Here is a 14,637-nt window from a genome sequence, read left to right as displayed (position 1 = left end):
AACCCTTGAGACAGGTTAGTAGGGAGGCGTCCTTGAAATTTTTTTAAAGAGTCATGTTTTTTTCCTATGAGTTCTGCCCGTTGTTTGTGTTCTTTTATATTGTGTAAAGGGCTGTTTGCAAAGTATGTTCCTGTGTTATTGGACTCATCCACCTTGAGAAGGTTACTGCGGAGCTGGAGTGAACTGAGTAGAGACTGTTTTCTTTCTTCAGCAGGCTGAAAAATCAAGCTTCAGAGATAAATTTTAGTTATATTTTTGTTGTGGACTCAAGCTGAAAGACAGAACTTTGGGAGGGCTGTGCTCTGTTTTATTGTTTTGGTGATTAAGTGAATTGTTATGCATGTAAAATTATTACATGTGCATTATTATTGTTTTTGATTAAAAAATTAAAAGGATATATGTTAATTGTCCCTGCGCAAGGCCTTTACTGTGAGTCCCTTTAGAGACCCTGAAGAAAAGTGTTACACTAACACTTCAGTTTTAAACATGTAGATGCAGGTAAGAGTAAGACCCACTGAAACCGGTGGATCTTCACATCTATGCAGTGGGTTGGATCCAAACATAATGGGCTGGATCCAGACATGGCTAACAGGCCCCACTGAGTTCAGTGGGTCTACACTAAGTACAACTAAGACTGGATCCAACCCATTGTGTTTGAGACTGGGGCAAATGCTTTCATTTTCAGAACCAAAAGTTCCTAGCCATCATGGATGCAGGGAAAAACAAACAATGAAAATATGTATAGAGCTTCTATGGAGCATACTTTAGCTATGATTTTCCATCATGGGAGGGTCCCCAAATCTCAGTCTGTGTCTGTTCTGTGAGATTAATTGTTATTCAGTTCCTGTCTATGAGATTAATTGTAATATGTTATTGTCTCTTTGGATGCTCTCGGTTGTCTGGTCTCCTTTGACAGGGTGGCCCTCTCACCTTTGGTGTGGATTTCAGATGTGGCAGCCCTCATGCTGACTCTCTCTTCAGCTGAGCCAGGTCCAATGACATACTTGAATGAGTGCCATCCTCATTAGGCCCTATACTTCTTCTGGTCCTTTTTAAATGTCTCCAGGTTCTTTCTTTCCCATCTTAAGAACATTAAGGACAGCTAGGATGGTGGGTTCTGGGGAGGGAGCCTTTTCTGTGGTGGCCCCACTCTGTGGAATTCCCTCTCTAGAGACCTCTGCCATGCCCCCTCTTTGATGAGCTTCTGCCAGGTTTTGAAAACCTGGCTGTTCAGGCGGGCATTTGGGGACGGTTAAGGGTGTGTGTTTTTTAGAGCAAAGTTGTTTTGTTCAGTTGATTATGTAAATTTGTTATATTTCCTGTTATTTGTATTGTACGCTGCCTGGAGTAGCTGGGTAGCTGGCCAGATGGGTGGCTAATTAATCTGATAAATAAATAAATAAACATAAGAAGAGCCATGCTGGATCTATCTAATCCAGCCTTCTGTTCACACAGTGGCCAACCAGCTGCCCACAGGAAATCCAGAAGCAGGGCATGAGTGCAACAGCACCCTCCTGCCCATGTTCCCCAGCAACTGGTATACATAGGCACACTGCCTCTGATACTGGAGGTAGCGTATATTCATCAGGCTGACTTCATCAGGAGCGAGGCTTCTCCTCCATGAATTTGTCCAAAAAGCCATCCAAATGGGTGATGTCCGGCCCCTCTGTTTCCGCAGGCTTTCCCCGATCATCCCTTCATGCTAGGTTAATAAGGCTAAGCGGTGGGATGTGCCAAATCAGCTGTACCCACTGACCTAGCTAACCTTTTGCCCAGCCACCATTAACGCCAAGTGTGTTGAACTTATCACTGTCACTGCTGTTTCTAATTTGGGAAGTGGGTGCTTGCTATTGCACGCTCATGTAAGAAGCTGCGTACATGAAGACCAAGCTGGCACTAGGGATGTACGGATTCCCCACTGTCCGTTCTGGTGGGGAATCCATGTGTGTGGGGGAGGTGATCCGTTCCTCCCCCCTGGAATCCTTGCGGAACGGCTCCGCCGTGTGAGGATTCCGCAGAGCCGAGGGCCGCCGCTTACCTGAATCAACCAGAGCCCTTCGCCTCCATGCTGATCACCATTTTTAAAAAAAGGCAATCGGCAGGATGTCGCCATAGACTTATACGCAAAATAGAGCTGTGAATCTTGCGTATAAGTCTATGGGCACATTCCGCCGATTGCCTTTTTTTTTTTTAATGGCGATCAGTGCGGAGGCGAACAGCTCCCAGTGCAAGAAGCAGCCGTGCCATCCTGCGCAGAATCCTCCAGGAGAGGAGGTAAGTGGGGCCGATCTGCCGTGGATTCCTGAGGCCGGATTCCAAAGAATTCGGCCTCATTTGAATCCGCGGCGGATTTCTCTAACATCCCTACCTGGCACATGGCTTTAACTCAGACAAATAAAAGAAAAGTGTATTTGTTACAAGATGTTGTTTCACTGTTGTAGCTGTTATTATCATTTACGTAGATGTTGTTATTTAGCCTAAACCTGCCTCACTATCCCTCTAATTCCTCCCTCCCCGTCCAAGGTGGTACTCCACCCATCTCCCCCAACCCAACTGACAAAAACCGCCAATAAGTGTCTTGAGACCTCACTCCCCCCAGGTAGAACAAAAACAGCCAATCACATTCAAGCCCCATCTTGGCCACAGTTAACCCTTTCTCACCTGTACATACATTTCCTGCAAAACTAAATACATTAACATTAATACAATTGAACAGGTTAACGTAACAAGCAGGGGATTCTGTCACAGTGGCCATCACTACATCTTGTGGCAGCGAATTCCACTATGCACAAGAAGTCCTTCCTTTTATCTGTCCTGAATCTCTCACCAATCAACTTCAGGGGACGACCCCATTGGGTTCTAGTATTTTGAGAGAGGGAGAAAAATGTCTCCCTAGCCACGTCCTCCACACCATGCATAATTGTGTACACTTCTATCCTGCCTTCCCTCACTTGCCTTTTTTCTAAGCTGACAGTCCCAGCTGTTGTAACCTTCCTCATAAGGGGATGCTCCAGCCCCTTTTTCATTTTAGTTGCCCTTTTCTGAACTTTTTCCAACTCCACAATATCCTTTTTGAGGTGCGGTGACCAGAATTCTACACAGTATTCCAAGTGTGGTCACACTATAGATTTGTATAAGGGCAATATGATCTCGGTGGTTTTATTTTCAGTTCCTTTGGCCTACTAAGCTATTTGCATTCCCCTTTTTTTTCGCCATAATAGCCTATGTAAATATTTACGTAAGCTAAAACGGCGAAAAATAGGGAATGCAAATGGCGGCCGCCGTAGCCGCTGCCATTTGCGTACTTTTTTTTTTTTGCCCAGCCATGATAGGCTACGTAGATACGTGTAGCCTATCACGGCAGCCTGGCTGGATGCAAATGGCAGCTGCTATGGCAGCCGCCATTTGCGTCTGCAGCAGTCCGTCCGCCGCTGGAACTCCGAGGATTCCAGGGGGAGGGACGGAGCGCCTCCCCCCCACGGCGAATCAATTCCACAAAAAGGTAAGTGACTTTCGTACATGCCTACCTCTGCCAGAAATGCTGGAGAGCTCTTGACAGTCAAACTGGACATTATATTGGACTAGATCAACCTTCCACAGCCTGGCGCCCTCCAGATGTCTTACACTACAACTCTCATCAGCCCCAGCCAAAATGGCCAATGGTGGATGGTGGAAGTTGTAGCACAAAACATCTGAAGGGCTCCAGGTAGGGATGTTAGAGAAATCTGCTGCGGATTCAAATGAGGCTGGATTCTTTGGAATCTGGCTTCTGGAATCTATGGCAGACGGCCTCACTTACCTCCACTCTAGGAGGATACCGTGCAGAACAGCTCTCAGCTGCTTGCTTAACCGGAGTCGTTCGCCTCCACCCCGACTGCCATTTTTTTTTTTAAAAAAATGGTGATCGGCAGGATGTGCCCATAGACTAATATGCAAAATAAGTCTATGGGCACATCCTGCCAATTGCCATTTTTTAAAGCAACATGGAGATCAGCGTGGAGGCGAACGGGTCAGGTAAGCGGCCCTCAAGCTGGCCAGCTCTGTGGAATCCTTGTGGAGTGGAGTCGCTCCAGAGGATTCTGGCGGGGGAGGAATGGATCACCTCCCGCCGCCGGGCAGATTCCCCACCGGAACGGACGGTAAGGAATCCATACATCCTTAGCTCCAGGTTGGGGAAGGCTGGACTAGATGGGTAAACAGACTGACTGAGTATAAGAGCTTTTCTACTCGAGGCATTTATTGTGTGCTCGTGATTCCTTACTCATAGTTGTTTACGGTTCTTTAGATGACGTCGTGATCCTCCAGTTTCGCTTCTGTGTCTAAAGAGCACTTTTGGCGAGTTTTTTTAGAGCAAGGAAAGTGAAATATTATTTCAGAAAGTGAAAAAAAAAGTATTTTCATACTTGTGTAATTGCGATATTGCGCTACAGCACAGCACCACCTAGAAGTTATGTAGTGGAAAAGCAGGAAAGGACAAACTCTTTGTGTAGAGCTTGGATCTCAACTCTGCGACAAAACCAAAAGTAGATGCAGCGATTAACAGCCTTGTATAGAAAAGCTGTAAGGCAGTTTCTGTCCCAGGTCTTAGAAACAATGCTGCCATTGATGCAACCTGAATGGGGTTGGGCCTTAGGCGACACAACATCAGTCAAAGGAGAAGGAAAACAAAAGCACACAAGCGGGACAGAGCATCGAGCTTTTGCTGTACCCAACCCAACCCAACCCAACCAAGCAACCCAAAACATTTATTAAAAAAGAGTGAATAAAACCCATAAGAAAGAAAAATAGCTTTTCTCCCAGTGGGATGATCTCATTGACTTCTGCTAAACCAGCAAGGGATGTGCAAGTTGCAACATCATTCAAATCCACGACATAGACGGGTGGGTTCAGAACCAGGAACCAGGAATCCTCTTCCACAGGATTCAAAAAGCACTTTGGCTCACCATAGAACCAGCTACGTTCATGCTAGTCTATGCCCTGAAAGTCTCACTTAAAACTCTTAAAGCTTTGCGATACAGTGTTGGAAAGATAGCAAACAGTCCTGCTGAATACGCAAAAGCCCATGCGTGCACCTGATCGGGGTCACTGATCAAGGCCATAATTGGCAGCATCATTTCAAAATGTATTGCCAGAGATATGCAGCAGAGCAGGGCTGACTCCCCCACTTCACAAACGTGGGGTGCTGCCACGGCATCACCAGTGCAAGACATTCTAGGCACTTTTACTTTTTTATTGTTGGCTTTTATCGTTTTTATCGTTTTTACGCTTTTATCACATTTAGTATTTTAACTGTTCTTATGTATTTTATTGCTGTAAGCCGCCTTGGGAGGGCTTCTGCCCTGAAAGGCGGCCAAGAAATATTTTAAATAAATAAATAAATAAAATAATTTTTAATGCTGTGAATGTCTGTAGTGGGGTCTGAGAGCTGCTTCACATTGGACCTTTTAGGTGTATGCCTAAAATGTGGGAATGCAACAAACAAGCTCCAGCAAAGGAGATCGTTACCTTGTCATGGTTACCTTGTCATGGTGTCATTGAGCACCTCAATGACGCCATGAACTAAACTGTGAAGGGACACCGAACCCAAGATGGGACGGTCATGGCAGAGAGGTCAGACTAAATATGATCCCTGGGGAAGGAAACGGCAACCCACCCCAGTATTCTTGCCATGAAAACTAAACAGATCAGTACAACCAGAGATATGTCGGTATACCATCGGAAGATGGGACTCCCAGGTCGGAAGATGGTCAAAATGCTACTGGGGAGGAACAGAGGATAAGTTCAACTAGCCCCAGATGTGATGACGCAGCTAGCTCAAAGCCGAAAGGATGGCTAGCGGCCGACGGTGCTGATGGTGAACGACGAATCTGATGTTCTAAAGATCAACACACCATAGGAACCTGGAATGTAAGATCTATGAGCCAGGGCAAATTGGATGTGGTTATTGGGGAGATGTCAAGATTAAATATAGACATTTTGGGTGTCAGTGAACTGAAATGGACTGGAATGGGCCACTTCACATCAAATGACCACCAGATCTACTACTGTGGACAAGAGGACCACAGAAGAAATGGAGAAGCCTTCATAATTAATAATAAAGTGGCTAAACCAGTGCTTGGATACAATCCAAAAAATGACAGAATGATCTCAATTCGAATTCAGAGTAAGCCATTTAACATCACAGTGATCCAAATATATGCCCCAACCACAGATGTTGAAGAAGCAGAAGTAGATCAATTCTATGAGGATCTGCAGCACCTACTGGATAGTATGCCAAAAAAAGATGTTATTTTCATTACAGGATACTGGAATGCTAAGGTGGGTAGTCAAATGACACCTGGAATTACAGGTGAGCATGGTCTGGGAGAACAAAATGAAGTAGGACATAGGCTGATAGAATTTTGCCAAGACAACTCACTGTGCATAACCAACACTCTCTTTCAACAACCTAAGAGACGACTTTATACATGGACTTCACCAGACGGTCGACACAGAAATAAGATTGACTTCATCCTTTGTAGCCAAAGGTGGCAGACATCTATGCAGTTGGTAAAAACAAGACCTGGAGCTGATTGTAGTTCAGATCACAAACTTCTTATTGCACTATTTAGAATCAGACTAAAGAGAATAGGGAAGACCCACATCAGTTAGATATGAGCTCACTAATATTCCTCATGAATATGCAGTGGAGGTGAAGAATAGATTTAAGGGACTAGATTTAGTAAATAGGGTCCCAGAAGAACAATGGACAGAAGTTCGTAACATTGTTCAGGAGGCGGCAACAAAAAACGTCCCAAAGAAAAAGAAAAGGCTCAGTCTTCTCCCAAAAGAGGGTCCATGACCCCCCTGGCAAAGGCGAAGCGCAGGCTAAAGGGGCAGGATTGCAGCTTGAGATCGATAGACATATGGTCAAGGGAACACCTAATTTCTTTGAATGAGTTCAAATCTCCAGGGCCGGATGAATTGCATCCTAGAGTAATAAAGGAACTGGCAGAAGAACTCTCAGAATCGCTGTCTATTCTCTTTGAGAAATCATGGAGGAGGAGGGCTAATGTTGTCCCTATCTTCAAAAAAGGTAAAAAGGAGGAACCTGGGAACTACAGACCAGTCAGTCGGACATCAATCCCAGGGAAAATTCTGGAGCAGATGATAAAGCAATCCATTTGTAAGCACCTTGAAAACAATGCTGTGATTACTTGAAGCCAACATGGATTTGTCAAGAACACGTCCTGCCAGACAAATCTGATCTCATTTTTTGATCAAGTAACCTCCCTTGCAGACCGTGGGAATGCTGTAGACATCATATACCTCGACTTCAGCAAAGCTTTTGACAAAGTGCCCCATGATAGCCTGATGAGCAAACTAGCTCAAAGTGGGCTAGATGAAACAACAATCTGGTGGATCCACAGTTGGCTACAGAATCGGTCTCAAAGAGTGCTTATCAATGGGACCTTCTCAAACTGGGGAGAGGTAACGAGTGGGGTACCACAGGGCTCAGTCCTGGGCCCAGTGCTCTTCAACATTTTGATTAATGACTTGGAGGAGGAGGTGCAGGGAATGCTGATCAAATTTGCAGATGACACCAAATTGAGTGGGATAGCTAATACTTTGGAAGACAGAAACAAAATTCAAAGTGATCTGGATAGACTGGAGCGCTGGGCAGAAAACAACAGAATGACATTGAATAGGGATAAATGCCAAGTTCTGCACCTAGGAAAAAGAAACCAAATGCACAGTTACAAGATGGGGGATACGTGGCTCAACAACACTACAAGCGAGAAGGGTCTTGGAATTGTTGTCGATCACAAGCTGAATATGAGCCAACAATGTGATGTGGCTGCAAAAAAGGCCAATGCTATTTTGGGCTGCAGTCATAGAAGCATAGCTTCCAAATCCTGGAAAGTACTAGTTCCCCTCTATTCAGCACTGGTTAGGCCTCATCTGGAGTACTGTCTCGAGTTCTGGGCACCACACTTTAAGAAGGATGCAGACAAGCTGGAGAGGGTTCAAAGGAGGGCAACAAAGATGATCAGAGGACTGGAAACAAAGCCCAATGAAGAGAGACTGAAAGAACTGGGCATGTTTAGCCTTGAGAAGAGAAGACTGAGGGGAGATATGATAGCACTCTTCAAGTACTTGAAAGGTTGTCCCAGAGAGGAAGGCCAGGATCAATTCTTGATCATCCCAGATTGCAGGACACGGAATAATGGGCTCAAGTTACAGGAAGCCAGATTCCAGCTGAACATCAGGAAAAACTTCCTGACTGTTAGAGCAATACGACAGTGGAACCAATTACCTAGGGAGGTGGGGTGCTCTCCCACACTGGAGGCGTTCAAGACGAGGCTGGACAGCCATCTGTCAGGGATGCTCTGACTTGGATTCCTGCATTGAGCAGGGGGTTGGACTCGATGGCCTTGTAGGCCCTTTCCAACCCTACTATTCTATGATTCTATGATTCTATGAAAACCAAGAAGGCAAGATGGCTGTCTGCTGAGACACTGGAAGCAGCCCAAGAAAGAAGGCAAGCAAAAGGCAACAGTGATAGGGGGAGATATGCCCAATTAAATGCAAAATTCCAGAGGTTAGCCAGAAGAGATCAGGAATTATTTTTAAACAAGCAATGCGCGGAAGCGGAAGAAGATAATAGAATAGGAAGGACAAGAGACCTCTTCCAGAAAATTAGAAACATCGGAGGTAAATTCCAGGCAAAAATGGGTATGATCAAAAACAAAGATGGCAAGGACCTAACAGAAGCAGAAGAGATCAAGAAAAGGTGACAAGAATATACGGAAGATCTGTAAAGGAAGGATAATAATATGGGGGATAGATCTGACAGTGTGGTCAGTGAGCTAGAGCCAGACATCCTGAAGAGTGAGGTTGAATGGGCCTTAAGAAGCATTGCTAATAACAAGGCAGCAGGAGATGATGGTATCCCAGCTGAACTGTTTAAAATCTTGCAAGATGATGCTGTCAAGGTGATGCATGCTATATGCCAGCAAATTTGGAAAACACAAGAATGGCCAACAGATTGGAAAAAATCAACTTATATCCCCATACCAAAAAAGGGAAGCACCAAAGAAAGTTCAAAGTATTGGACAGTGGCACTTATTTCACATGCCAGTAAGGTAATGCTCAAGATCTTGCAAGGTAGACTCCAGCAATTCATGCAACGAGAATTGCCAGATGTACAAGCTGGGTTCAGAAAAGGCAGAGGAACTAGAGACCAAATTGCCAATATCCGCTGGATAATGGAGAAAGCCAGGGAGTTTCAGAAAAACATCTATTTCTGTTTTATTGACTATTCTAAAGCCTTTGACTGTGTGGATCATAACAAATTGTGGCAAGTTCTTGGTGGGATGGGGATACCAAGTCATCTTGTCTGCCTCCTGAGGAATCTGTATAACGGCCAAGTAGCAACGGTAAGAACAGACAACGGAACAACGGACTGGTTTAAGATTGGGAAAGGAGTACGGTAGGGCTGTATACTCTCACCCTACCTATTCAACCTGTATGCAGAACACATCATGCGACGTGCTGGGCTTGATGAAGCCAAGGCTGGAGTTAAAATCGCTGGAAGAAACATTAACAATCTCAGATATGCAGATGATACCACTTTGATGGTGAAAGCGAGGAGGAGCTGAGGAACCTCATGACGAAGGTGAAAGAAGAAAGTGCAAAAGCTGGGTTGCAGTTAAACCTCAAAAAAACCAAGATGATGGCAACCAGCTTGATTGATAACTGGCAAATAGAGGGAGAAAACGTGGAGGCAGTGACAGACTTTGTCTTTCTAGGCGCAAAGATTACTGCAGATGCTGACTGCAGCCAGGAAATCAGAAGATGTTTAGTTCTTGGGAGGACAGCAATGACAAATCTTGACAAAATAGTTAAGAGCAGAGACATCACACTGATAACAAAGGTCCGCATAGTTAAAGCAATGGTATTCCCTGTAGTAACCTATGGCTGCGAGAGCTGGACCATAAGGAAGGCTGAGCGAAGGAAGATAGATGCTTTTGAACTGTGGTGCTGGAGGAAAATTCTGAGAGTGCCTTGGACTGCAAGATCTTTATTACTCCAGGAAATAGAGCCAGACTGCTCCCTTGAGGGAATGATATTAAAGGCAAAACTGAAGTACTTTGGCCACATAATGAGAAGACAGGATACCCTGGAGAAGATGCTGATGCTAGGGAAAGTGGAAGGCCAAAGGAGGAGGGGCCGGCCAAGGGCAAGGTGGATGGATGACATTCTGGGGTGACGGACTCGACCTTGGGGGAGCTGAGGGTGGCGACGGTCGACAGGAAGCTCTGGCGTGGGCTGGTCCATGAAGTCACGAAGAGTCGGAAGCGACTGACGGAATAAACAACAACAAACAAACTGCATTTGCAAACATGCACAGCTACATCCATGCAGTTACATGCAAACAGAAAGCTAGAATTGTCTGTTGCTGGCTCTCATTTGACGGCAAAGCTAGGTGACCCGCCATGTAATATGTGAAATGGCTCTCAGTTGCATTTAAATTCAGGCAAGTCTTAGTGTCACGATGATGATGATGATGATGTAAGATTAAAACAAATTAATTTCTCCCCCTCCTCTCCTTGGGGCCAAGGCCTGTCTCTTTGCTGCTGTGGCGTATTTTGCCCAGTAGCGTGACAATATCGTATCAACGATATCGTTGATCGTATGAAGTCGGAAGCATGGATAATAGCAGCAGCAGGACAGTGGAGGCTGGTGGTTCCGATGTCAGTGGGGCGGTGAATCCGCTCCCGGTTTCAGTCAGAGCCAGTCAGAGCTCTCAGGAGCTCTCCCACACCTCAGAGAGCTACTTTAGAGCTCTGGCTGGCTCTGACTGAAACCCGGAGTGGATTCACCGCCCCACTGTCTTGCCAATGGCAAGGGTTCTTTTTGGATTCAGGAGCAATAAGCATGCAAGTGAGTTGAAGTCAAAGTATTTTATGTAAAGCAGGCAACAGGATATGAAGAATATATAATACCAAGCAAGCTTTCCTCAATCAGTTGTCAGGAGCCCCAGTGGACGACAACGAGGAGACCCCAGTCTGCAGCTGGCATGCAGCACCTTCCCAGTTAGGTCTGCATTGAAGCTCCTCTTGGGCAAAACTGCGAGGCTTTTTTATACCTTAAATCTCTTGAGTGCTACGTGCTGCTTAGGACAGAAGCTCAATTAATCACACCTGTTGTGTTTAAGACAAAACCGATTTGTCAAGAACAAGTCCTGCCAGATGAATCTGATCTCATTTTTTGATCAAGTAACCTCCCTTGTGGCCTGTGGGAATGCTGTGGACATCATATACCTCGACTTCAGCAAAGCTTTTGACAAAGTGCCCCATGATAGCCTGATGAGCAAACTAGCTCAAAGTGGGCTAGATGAAACAACAATCTGGTGGATCCACAGTTGGCTACAGAATCGGTCTCAAAGAGTGCTTATCAATGGGACCTTCTCAAACTGGGGAGAGGTAACGAGTGGGGTACCGCAGGGCTCAGTCCTGGGCCCAGTGCTCTTCAACATTTTGATTAATGACTTGGAGGAGGAGGTGCAGGGAATGCTGATCAGATTTGCAGATGACACAAAATTGGGCGGGATAGCTAACACCTTGGAAGACAGAAACAAAATTCAAAGTGATCTGGATAGACTGGAGCGCTGGGCAGAAAACAACAGAATGACATTGAATAGGGATAAATGCCAAGTTCTGCACCTAAGAAAAAGAAACCAAATGCACAGTTACAAGACGGGCGATACGTGGCTCAACAACACTACAAGCGAGAAGGATCTTGGAACTGTTGTTGATCACAAGCTGAAGATGAGCCAACAATGTGATGTGGCTGCAAAAAAGGCCAATGCTATTTTGGGCTGCAGTCATAGAAGCATAGCTTCCAAATCCCGGGAAGTACTAGTTCCCCTCTACTCAGCACTGGTTAGGCCTCTGGGCACCAGACTTTAAGAAGGATGCAGACAAACTGGAGAGGGTTCAGAGGAGGGCAACAAAGATGATCAGGGACTGGAAACAAAGCCCTATGAAGAGAGACTGAAAGAACTGGGCATGTTTAGCCTGGAGAAGAGAAGACTGAGGGGAGATATGATAGCGCTCTTCAAGTACTTGAAAGGTTGTCCCAGAGAGGAAGGCCAGGATCTCTTCTTGATCATCCCAGATTGCAGGACACGGAATAATGGGCTCAAGTTACAGGAAGCCAGATCCTGGCTGAACATCAGGAAAAACTTCCTGGCTGTTAGAGCAATACGACAATGGAACCCATTCCCTAGGGAGGTGGTGGGCTCTCTCACACTGGAGGTGTTCAAGACGAGGCTAGACAGCCATCTGTCAGGGATGCTCTGACTTGGATTCCTGCATTGAGCAGGGGGTTGGACTCGATGGCCTTGTAGGCCCCTTCCAACCCTACTATTCTATGACTCTATGACTCTATGATTCTAGACTCATGATGATGTGTTTCATGGCTGTACCACTCAAAAGATTAGCAGAAGCAAGTGGACAGTAGCCAGATGGTATTGTCCCGCATTCCAAGGCCGTACCATTCCCACCTGCAACTGACTCTGGAAAATAAATTTACAATACCAAGGGCCTTAAGGAAGCCTAAGTTTTAAGGTCTTCCAGGAGACATGGGAATTGAAGGGACAACTGTGGCACACCATCTCTATCTCCTTGATATACAATAGTCTTCCAGTGGTTTTCCTCTACACCCAGTGACATCGGTGCCACCAGCTGCTACTGCAGTAGGAATAAGATGAAGGGCTGAATGGGGAGCAGACCTCTGATCCCGGCCAAGCTGACCCAAGCTAATGTCGATGTCATGGCAGCTGGGAAACGGGGGAAATTGTTTTCTCCAGAGCTCAACAAGTGTGTCCCTAGGGATAATCACATTCAGTGCTAAAGATGGGACTGGGAATCCTGGCTGCTACTTCTCCACAGCAAAGTGGCAGAGAAGGGCACAATTTGCAGAGGAGAAGTAATGAACAGGACGGTGCTTAACCCTCACCATCCCTAACACTTTTCTCCACTCCCTCGAAATGACAAACACACATCTGGGAACTCTGACTCAAGGGGACATGCAAGTATGATCTTGTGGTCTTCCTGGAGGGTTGCCCTTGCTTGTGAGCTTCCTGAAAGCATTTGGCTGGCCAGTGTTGGCAACAGGATGTTGGCCTAGGTGAACCCTCAGTCTGGTCCAACAGAGCTCTTCTTCTGCCTTTAAGATTGCAGAGGCAAAGTGGCAGGTGGAGGAAGAGTCAAGCACCCCTTCTTCACTGCTTCTCCTCTGCAAATTGCACCCATTCTCCAGCAATTTGCAATGGAGAAGTGACGGGCAGTGTTTGCAGCCCAGTCTATGCCATCAAATGCGCCAGTGTTACAGTGTGTTGCCAAAGGATGGTCCAGAATCTGCTCCTTCAGGGATCCATGATCCACGTATTCATGATCCAGGGCCTCACCTTGAATTTTCTTGATTTAGCCTGAAAACTGGCCACTCACAATTTCTTGCACTGAGTGGTTCTGTCTAGAAAGGTTCTGAGACTCAAACCTGTCTGGAAGCAATAGTTCGGACGCAGACTTAGTGATATTTAATTTATTTATTACATTTATATCCTGCCTTTTTCCTCCTTAAGGAACGCAAGGCAGTTGTACATAATCCCCCTCCTCTCCATTTTATCCTCACAACAATAACTCTGTGAGGTAGGTTGGGCTGAGCATCTGCGACTGGCCCAAAGTCACCCAGTGAGCTTTTGTGGCCGACTGGGGACTAGAACCTGGATCTCCCAACTCCCTGTCCAATGTTCTAGCCACTACACCACACTGGCTCTTGATATATTTGAATGCTTGAAATCAAAGGGACTTAAATTAGTGGCTAACTTAAGTCCTGTTGAATTTGGAGAGGGGGGGATCTGCTCTAAGTATGACTAAGTCTGGATCCATGCCAATAACCCTTGGCCTGGAAGCCCCTCTGTCTTATCCCAGATCTCAGAGGTGGACGTTGAGAGACTCCCTGCTGATGGCTGGCTCTAACTAAGCTCTGCCAAGGGGTGCTGAGGTGGATTGCCAGCTTTGTCGTCTGATGCTGATGCTTTTCAGAGTTACCAACCAAGCAAACTCTACCGACAGGCCTCCCTTTCCACACCGTTGTTTGCTTAAGACCTCTCCTTATCAGCTCTTAAAGAGTCAAGAGATGGTTGGCTGAACAGAGAGTCCACAGTCTGCATTCCAAAAGGCATTCAAGGATGGCAGATGCTTGAGAAAGGCGGAGCAGAGGCAAAAATATTGGAGAGCCAGAGAGGTCTGACTTTCCAGACAGGCATTCAGGGAGCAGCCCGCTGCAAGTTTTCCATTTCTGAGATTTTACATTCCACGTTCTTGATACAGAAACCTTTAAAAACATCGCCTTGGGTGAAGAACCACCCTGCCTGAGTAACGGCTGACAATACATTTAGGAACAAGTGAAGGAACGGTGAAATGAAAAGAAAACCCCGCCCTTTCAAAGGCGCTGGTTTTATACCGGAATGTGACATAAGCATGAATAACACATGAAGCAAAACGGTGATTTTGGAAGCTGGCTTGGATTCCGGGGGTGATGAAACCTCGAGGGAATGCAAAAGACAGGGATTTTTTTGTTTGTTCT

The sequence above is a fragment of the Heloderma suspectum genome, chromosome 6 (assembly GCF_057233095.1).
Source record: "Heloderma suspectum isolate Gila_16-S chromosome 6, 16-S_ref, whole genome shotgun sequence".
Classification (NCBI taxonomy): domain Eukaryota; kingdom Metazoa; phylum Chordata; class Lepidosauria; order Squamata; family Helodermatidae; genus Heloderma; species Heloderma suspectum.
The sequence above is the reverse complement of the archived record's forward strand: the minus strand, read 5'-3'. Positions refer to the sequence as shown.